Source organism: Pipra filicauda, unplaced genomic scaffold (assembly GCF_003945595.2).
Source record: "Pipra filicauda isolate LSUMZ 115617 unplaced genomic scaffold, ASM394559v2 scaffold220_size1292976_pilon, whole genome shotgun sequence".
In the NCBI taxonomy this organism is placed as follows: Eukaryota; Metazoa; Chordata; class Aves; order Passeriformes; family Pipridae; genus Pipra; species Pipra filicauda.
The window spans coordinates 608,685-616,648 of NW_024104333.1; the positions used below are offsets into that span (position 1 = coordinate 608,685).

At 44.5% G+C, this 7,964-nt stretch overlaps 1 long non-coding RNA gene across 1 annotated transcript; it reads left to right on the top strand.

Moving 5' to 3' along the window:
• Window positions 1-2,720: 2,720 nt before the first annotated feature.
• Window positions 2,721-4,497, top strand: LOC120323261. The gene is made up of 4 exons (XR_005563568.1): window positions 2,721-3,088; window positions 3,185-3,242; window positions 3,629-3,676; window positions 4,363-4,497. It is a non-coding gene; the product is annotated as an uncharacterized LOC120323261 (long non-coding RNA).
• The last annotated feature ends 3,467 nt before the right edge of the window (window positions 4,498-7,964 follow it).

Below are 7,964 nucleotides of genomic sequence, written 5' to 3' on the forward strand. Positions count from 1 at the left end.
GGCTTACGGAAACCATAGCAAGCATAGGGAACATACACACTAGACATCAAGGTAAGAGATGCCTGAGAAAGTGTGTGTGCAATTAACTTCCCTCTCAATGAGGATATGGCCAGTGAAAGAACTCTGACAAACGCGGGGCTGATATATTTCAGAAGACAACATGAATGTGAATAATGAAAAACCATTTCTCAAACTTCTAAAACTAAAATGGCCAGCTCCTCTAAAAATGCTGGAGGAAGAAATAGGTAAGTGTGGGCCCAGGAAAGTCAGCTATAAAACAAAGGAGGTTCCAAACTCAGTTTGAATGATTCTATACAAAAGGAGATTTCAGAGAAACTATACCATATCTGCTCTGAAAGATTATTTCTTCAAGGTGAGGTCTGGTTTGAGTACAAAGTGCCAAAAACATTTCCACCAGTGACAGCTAAAACTACAGACAGATGCAAAGTACGGCTGTGGGTTTTTTAGTAACTATGTTTCCAATTTTATAATAGGGACTACAAAACTTTTCCTTAACCGGTACAAAATAAATTTCTTTCCTAGGAAACCAGTTTGGTTTTCAAAGCAGCCTCTGTTAGAGATGACAAGTGCTTTAAACCATGAACACCTTAAAGGAGTGAACTTAAAATAAATCAGCCATACAGGTGAACACACTGGATGTCTGTAAACCATGACAAGAGAGTAATCCCAGACATGTATCCTACTAGATTGCAACAGTCAGTGTGACAGCGGATACTGCCTTCAGAATGACTGCACCTGCAACTGGCCCTACTAGGGCTCTCCTGACAATATGCAGATTTCTCTTGGGCAACTCCCAAGTGCAGAAAAAATTCCTGTTTTTCATGCCTTCCTAATTATTCCCAGCCACTGTCAACGTTTCGTGCTTCATGTCGTCTTCCACCAAAAAAAATCCCATGATTTTTGGCAAAAACTGTTGCATCAGTGAGAGGGTTCCCCCTAAATTCAAAAAGACCTTGATAAAACCATTTGTTAATGATTCCAAAAACTTGTAAGGACTGTGAAAATTCTGCAAAAGACATATGGAATATAGAAAGACTCAAAACAAGCGCATGTTAAACATTTCCAAAATGTTCCAAGTTTTGGAATGCTAAAATATGTTGGAACATTCAAACATTTCCAAAATGTTTTAGCATTTTTATGCATACAGAAACTTCAATCAGAATATTATAATCCAGGACCCAGAAGTGAATATTGCATGCCCCGGTAGGGGATTGCCAGTCTCCCTTTCCAAATGAGAAAATCTTCATCGTTATTAACTTCCAGTATGTGCTGTCACATCAGAAACTTAAATTTATCTCATATATAAATCTTCCTAGGAAACTTTTTGGGAAAAATACACATTAAAAAAAAAAATTAATTTGGCAGGGAAATCTGACCCTCTTTTGCGCATGTATGACTATTTGAAGCAGATCATGAGTTTGCAATTTATTATTTTTGATCCTGTCTGCAAGGAAGAAAATGGACTCCTGAGATCTCTTCCAACCTTTCATTTTTGCTATTCTAATACTGGATTGATTCCCAGGCAAATGAATTACTGGATGCAATGCAGGTTAGACACTCTAGGGTACATAATGAATGGGAGGTTTATTATTATTTATATATATAAAATTTGCGCACGTGGCTTTACAATTAGCTCACGGGTTTAACTTCCAGACATGTGTACGCAATAGAAAAGAGAAAAAGCAAGGTTTGTGTCTGCGCTTATAAATCCTTTCCATGTAAGATTTGTCTCCTCTTGCTCTGTCCTTGGCTGAGTTTTCCCTGCCCGTAGTCCCAGGAAGGCACAGGTTTATTTGGGGAATTACTCCTACCCTGCTGTGGTAGAACAAGTCCTATTGCTGTGATTTGCCACAAGTATTGAGGGAAAAAGAGAAAGCCAAGAGCCTACAATATGAGTCCTCCCCTGGTACGCACCTGTAACACATTTCCACAATAGCTCAGCAGACGCCCACGTCCAAGAAGCACTTCAAGGGCACATAGTACAGCACAGTTGAGCAGGTTTGCCAAGCCTGCTGGCACTCTGGCTGTGCCCAAGTCCTGGCCCAAAGTCTGCTTTCAAGGCATAATCCCCGAAGCATTCAACCACCAAAAAAGTGGTTCCACAGGAGCTGAAGGGGGCTGGGGAAACCAGGCACAGCACAGCTAAAACAGCAGCAGCTGCTACTCAGCGTGGGTAATTTCCCTTTAGTTTCCCACTGGGAAACCTACTCTAAAGACAACATTCACGATGGGTCTGAGTGGAAGGCTGTCAGTTGGTATTCCTCATCCCCCTCCATCCTGACACTTCCCCATGACATGACAACCCTCCTGAAATCCAAGTGTGTACCTCCTTTCAAGATGCCCGAAGAGTGGGTCACCTCTCCAGGTCCCTGTGAGGGCAGGCTGGTAGGCACCTCCAGGTGCACAGGACACTGCCAGGGACAGCAGATCTGGACAGGGTTCACCCACCTCTGCCTCCCACAACTGTCCTGTCCTGGGCACCAACAGAACAGGTTGTGCAGCGTCGGCATAGCCCACGGGTGCTTGGCCACCTGACTTGGCAACAGGGGTTACAGGGGTGACATCACCTGTCCAGGCATTCCAGTCCCAGCCAGTGATGGCTCTGATGTCACAGCAGAGTCGAACAGCTCCCAAGCAGGGCAGGGCGGGGCCACACCTTGACTCCCTGGTGACTCCCCCAGGGGGCCCCCCCTACCCTCCCAGAGCTCTACCCCCAGTGTTCCCACACACCCTGTTAGATGAGGGGTGGCTGTTGCTGTGCCTGGTCCTCACAGGGCTCCCCAGACAATGCAGAGCAAAGGCACAGATGCCACCTGAGGGGCAGTGTTATCTCAGGACAGGGAACCAGATCACCTGAGTGTAACTAAGAGCAGTTTCCTTCCTAGGACAGGGCATGGGGAACAGCAGACGGAAGGGTTGTACCAGCACTGGCAGGTGCAGTGCGGGCACAGGAGAAACAAGAGGAAGGCTGGAGACTGCAGAAGGCCCAGAGCGGGGAGGAACAGCTCAGGTGAAGCTGATGTCGTGGATGAGTGAGGAAAATCGCAGGCAGCACTCCCGCAGCAGTGTGAGTTTGGCACAGCCGGCACTGTGCTGGCACAGCTGGCCCACTGCCAGGAGAACTCTGTGTCTCTCCTTTTCTGCTTTTCCCCTTCTCTTACAGGGAGCAGCACGCTTCTTTAAAAGGCAAATTCAAGCGTCTCCTCCTTAGTAGAATAAAGGTAGAGATCATAAAACCGTAGAATGTCCTAAGTTGTAAGGGAACCACAAGGATCATTGAGACTAACTCCACGGGACAACCCCCAGAAAATCACACCATGTGCCTGAGTGTGTTGTCCAAGCACTTCAGGAGCTGTGGCAGGCTTGGTGCTGATGGGAAGAGGGAAGGCACACTCTGGCTTTGTCTAGAATACCGTTTTAACTCACGTTAATTGCTCCCCAATTAGCCAGAGTTAGCTAACACATTTGTAAACACCAGCCTAGGCACTGCACAAACATTTGTTCTAAGACAGATATGTAAAATAGTTAAGTGGGTGCTAAGGCAATTAGGTATAATCTTATTACTTCCCTTTCCCGCATCCCCTTTTCACCCTTTGCTGGAGCGCAGACCTGAGTTCGGTAGCAGAGGACTTTTTTTTCAAAAGGCACTACAAAGGTAAACCTTAGGGCTATCTCATGCAAAACCCTGATAAGGTGCTATTAGTTCCCAGCCAACTTTCAAAGACAGAGTACCATAGGGTTTTATAGCAACAGACATTCAATGCACACAGAATCCACTAAGTAGATGTAAAAGCCTTCTGAGTTTCTCAATTTTGATTTATATTCTCTTTTAAAAAATCATTAGGCAGTAGATTTTCTGGTGTTCTTTATACAGACAGACCCCTCATCCCCTTTGTTATGGCTGTATTTCAAAATGTAAGGTTTCAACGTGACATTCACACTTCTGCTACTTTAGCACGCGCAGCAACACGTTCCCCTCTGATTTTATTTCAAAGATGCCTTATCAGTCTTTACATATGATCATAATGTGGAGCATATATCAACGTGATTCTTCAGAGCTGGAGAAGAATTGCAATTTCTGAACGCTTTCACAATCCCATGAGCAAAAAAGCAGGTTAGGGTTTTCCAAATCTAGCTTCCAGCTCCACACACACATCTCCCTCCCCTCACTTGTCAGAAATCTGCAGCTTGTATCCAAAGCAGAACAGAAACTGGCATCTGGATGTAAAACATCCGTTTCTGCGAGGTTCTTGGGATACAATGCAACACATTCTTCTCAGTCCAGGTCCGAATAGACAATGCAACCTCTAAATGAGCCACTTTCTGTTTGCTCTTCTGCAGGGCTGGCAAGCAAGCTGCAAAGGGCTCACCATCAACATCCCAGGCTGTGCTTCCCTTAAGACTGAGAGCAATCACCACTCCCTTTTGCAAGTGTGCCATTTGGCGCTTTGGTTTGGATGACCAAACATCATCATAGTAAAGTATTTCTTAACAAGTCAGCTCTCACGTGAATTCAAAATGACACCGATTTCACAGCTAACCCTCCCAGCACAAACAAATTTCAAAATTATTCACAGAAATTTTATAACATTTTCCTTCTGGGTCTGAAAGAGAGAAAGAGTCTTAGAATTCCTATCATCCAATGTTTCAGTCTTATTTCTTGAAATGCCCTAAACTGCTCAATTTCAGGCTGTTATACCATTAAGATGCATTTTCCTTTTGTCTTACAAAAGCCTGAGGAAGGTTAAACACCTTGGTTCTTTTGCTAGAGGCTGTGCTATGTAGATCATATCTCCTGTGATTTAACTCTGCTTTGTCAGAAGGAAGCCACAATCATGTACCATTTTGCTCTTTTCTTCAAGTTAAGCTGTCTAGAGAAGATGGCAAAAATGACAATCCCCTAAACCTAATAAAGGAAAAGAAAATTAAATTAGCTTCATCTTTTTTGCAATTAATTAGAAATAAAAAGTTTGAGTCTACTAAAAATGCATATGATTTTTCTTGGGTCAAAACTTGAGAAAAACTCTGAGAAATTGTTTTTGCACAAAAAAATTCCAAAACTACTTTAGTTTCAGCTGCCTCTGGGTGCTTGGCAAAACAGCTCACCTGTGTTTTGAGCAAATGATCTTTAGCCTAGATATGCTTGGTCACACTCACCAGTTTTAGCAATAAGAAATCACTTAATTAATTTGCAACTTTTTGGTGTTAAAGGAAGATGTCAGTCAGAGCACCTGGAAGAGACCAGGTTTCTGCTTGCCACGAGGTGGGTAAGCTGTGGATGTTGGTAGCCAGCACTGCCCTGCCTTGCTGCTGCTGAGGGTGCTGGGTTGGTAGTGCCAGTCACGATGGGACTGTGCTATGCATGTGCATTCAAGCAAATGAAAGTAATAGGCAGAGCCACTGTCAAAAGTAACAATAACAACAAAAAAATAAAGATGAAAGAAAGGGAAAAAAAAAGTGCATTTTTAACCTCATGGCAACTGTCAGAAGTTATCTCAAGTGGAAAAATATCACACTGATAGCATACTTTGGTTTTACCACAAGATAAAATTGGTGATGTCAGCCTCAGGCTCAGCTAACTCTAGCTGACCTGACCTAGATTACACTCAAAAAAAAAAAACAAAAAAACAAACAAAAAAAAACAACGAAACGACTTTTCTGTGATTTTCTGCCTCTGTTAACCACATTACTCTGAAGTAAAAAAGACCTAAAATGCACCAAAGTCATTTCACAAAGCAGACAAAATTCCTTTCAGATCATAACAAGCAACTTGTTTTCCACATCAAATTGAAGCCTGTAACTAAGAAGTCAGCCACCATCCCCATAGACTTCCCTACATTCTCACAATATTATGAAGCAATATATTGCCTAGATCAAATCCCCTAACACCGGGATCTACTCTGATGGTTTCTCTGGCAGATCACCAGGGCAAGTGACAGTGTCCCCAGCAGGCTGAAGGTGACATATACTGACCCCACATATATGGAAGGCCACGATGCTGTACTCAGTGTGGATGTTTGAAGGAAGGAGACATTCAGCCTACTGATCTCAGAAGATTCAAGATACAGCTGGTATGAAAGAGAGGTGGAAAGTGTAGTCTGTGTGTGCCCTGAGACTCAGCGCCCTTGGCCCAGGTGCTGCCTCCAGTGTGGGAAACTGAATGTTGCTTTTGGGAACGAGCAGCAGCTCTGCCATTTACATACATTAATCCTTGGAAGTACAGGAGGCATTATCATTTGCCAGACCTGTTTGCATAATGAGGAACTCTCAAGAGAAATTTCTTGGAGAAGTGTTGCCATTAAGGTGCGTGTGTGTTACCACGGCATTTCTATTCAGCTCCCAATGCCTTTCTCCCCTCCCCCTCCCACTTACACCCACTCATTAGAAAGGTGAGTTCCCTGCAAGAGCCCCTTGGAACAGCGCTGTTGGATGGAGCTCATGTGCCACGTTCTCAGAAGGTTTTCAGACCCCCTGACACCCTCCACACCCAGCCCTGCTCACTCAGCCCAAGGGGTTATGCCATTGACCTACTTCCTCCTTAAGCAGGTACTGGGGCAGGCAAGACTTTTGCCTGGCTAATTCATTGCTGGTGAATAGATATAATTTTCTCAACTCTTTCTCACAAAAGGGGATTGGGTCACATTGGGGTGAGAAGGACTGGGTAAGTAAAGGAATCAAACAAAGACTGTTTTGTAAACGAGATGACCTACACCCTCCTGCAGAAATATAGGGAAGGAAAGCGAAAGAGAGAAAGTAGTTAATGTTTTTGAACTACTGGTGTCCCCTTGAATCTAAGCAGTGGTAGCATGGGCAGCAGAGAAGCTGCTGTGCTACCAAGGGGGAGGCTTCTGGCATCACCCTGACTGATGGACCTCAGCTCTCCCTTCTTTCTGCAGTCATGTGGTGGCCCAGAGCCCTCCGAGTCTCAACAGAGCGTGAGAGCCTATGTTGCCAGGTAGCCTAAATAATGGCCTCTAATGGGTTCGGCAGTGTTTTAAGAGCCTGAAAAATGGTGCAGGAAACTATCCCCTTCCTCTTCCTTCCCTGCCACTGCCCCTTCCACTAACTCAGATGCATTATCAAGACTGGAAGTGCCAGCAAGCCTCTGCTTTCCCTCAGGGGCTAGCAGCACCAGGGAAGGGAACCACCGCCAGCCAGTCTCACAGGTTTCCCCATTTGTTTTCATTTTGTCACCAGACATTTCTATTTAAGCTGCTTAGAAGGATATCTCAATAAAAGCCCCGCTGGGCTCAAGGAGATAGAGGTTGACAGTGGGTATGCCTCCTTCCTTCCTCCTGAACATTACCCTCTTGCCAAAACATCTAGTCATACTGTGACGGAGATGGGGAGAGCAGGCATGCCCAGCAGCTCTCTTTCCAACTTCCTACCACCTTAGCTGTTGATGGAAACTGAGCTGTTTATGAAGCACAAGTACCCTGCAAACCAGCTCAACAGTTCAGCAGTTAGGGTGCTAAATCGACATCATCAAGGTCTGAAGAGATGGCCTACTCCACTCACACGATTTAGACTGCAGCACAAAAATTTACATTAATGTACAGGTTTCCATACAAAATCCCTTCAAACTCATTCCTGCAGATCTTGGGGAACTGCATGGTTTTAGCACAGGGTCCATCCTTCTGCATACTGAAGAGAAGCCAAACTTTTGCATGAAAATTGTGTACCTATCCTTCAAAAAGCAAATGCTAACTGGCAGCTGAGGGTACCTCTACATCATACATTGCCTGAAAGGATTAGCTCAGATATCACTCCTGCATGATGCTGCATTGCACACAGCGTAGGTGTACCTGAGTTGCCCTTACTGATGACCACTGTAAGACAATCTTGAGCCAACCTGAGATACCACAGCCAAAGGCCAGAGATGCAAATATATGTAGCTCTTCCAGATGATTACACTTCCAAGGGAAAAAGTGTGGTTATTTCCA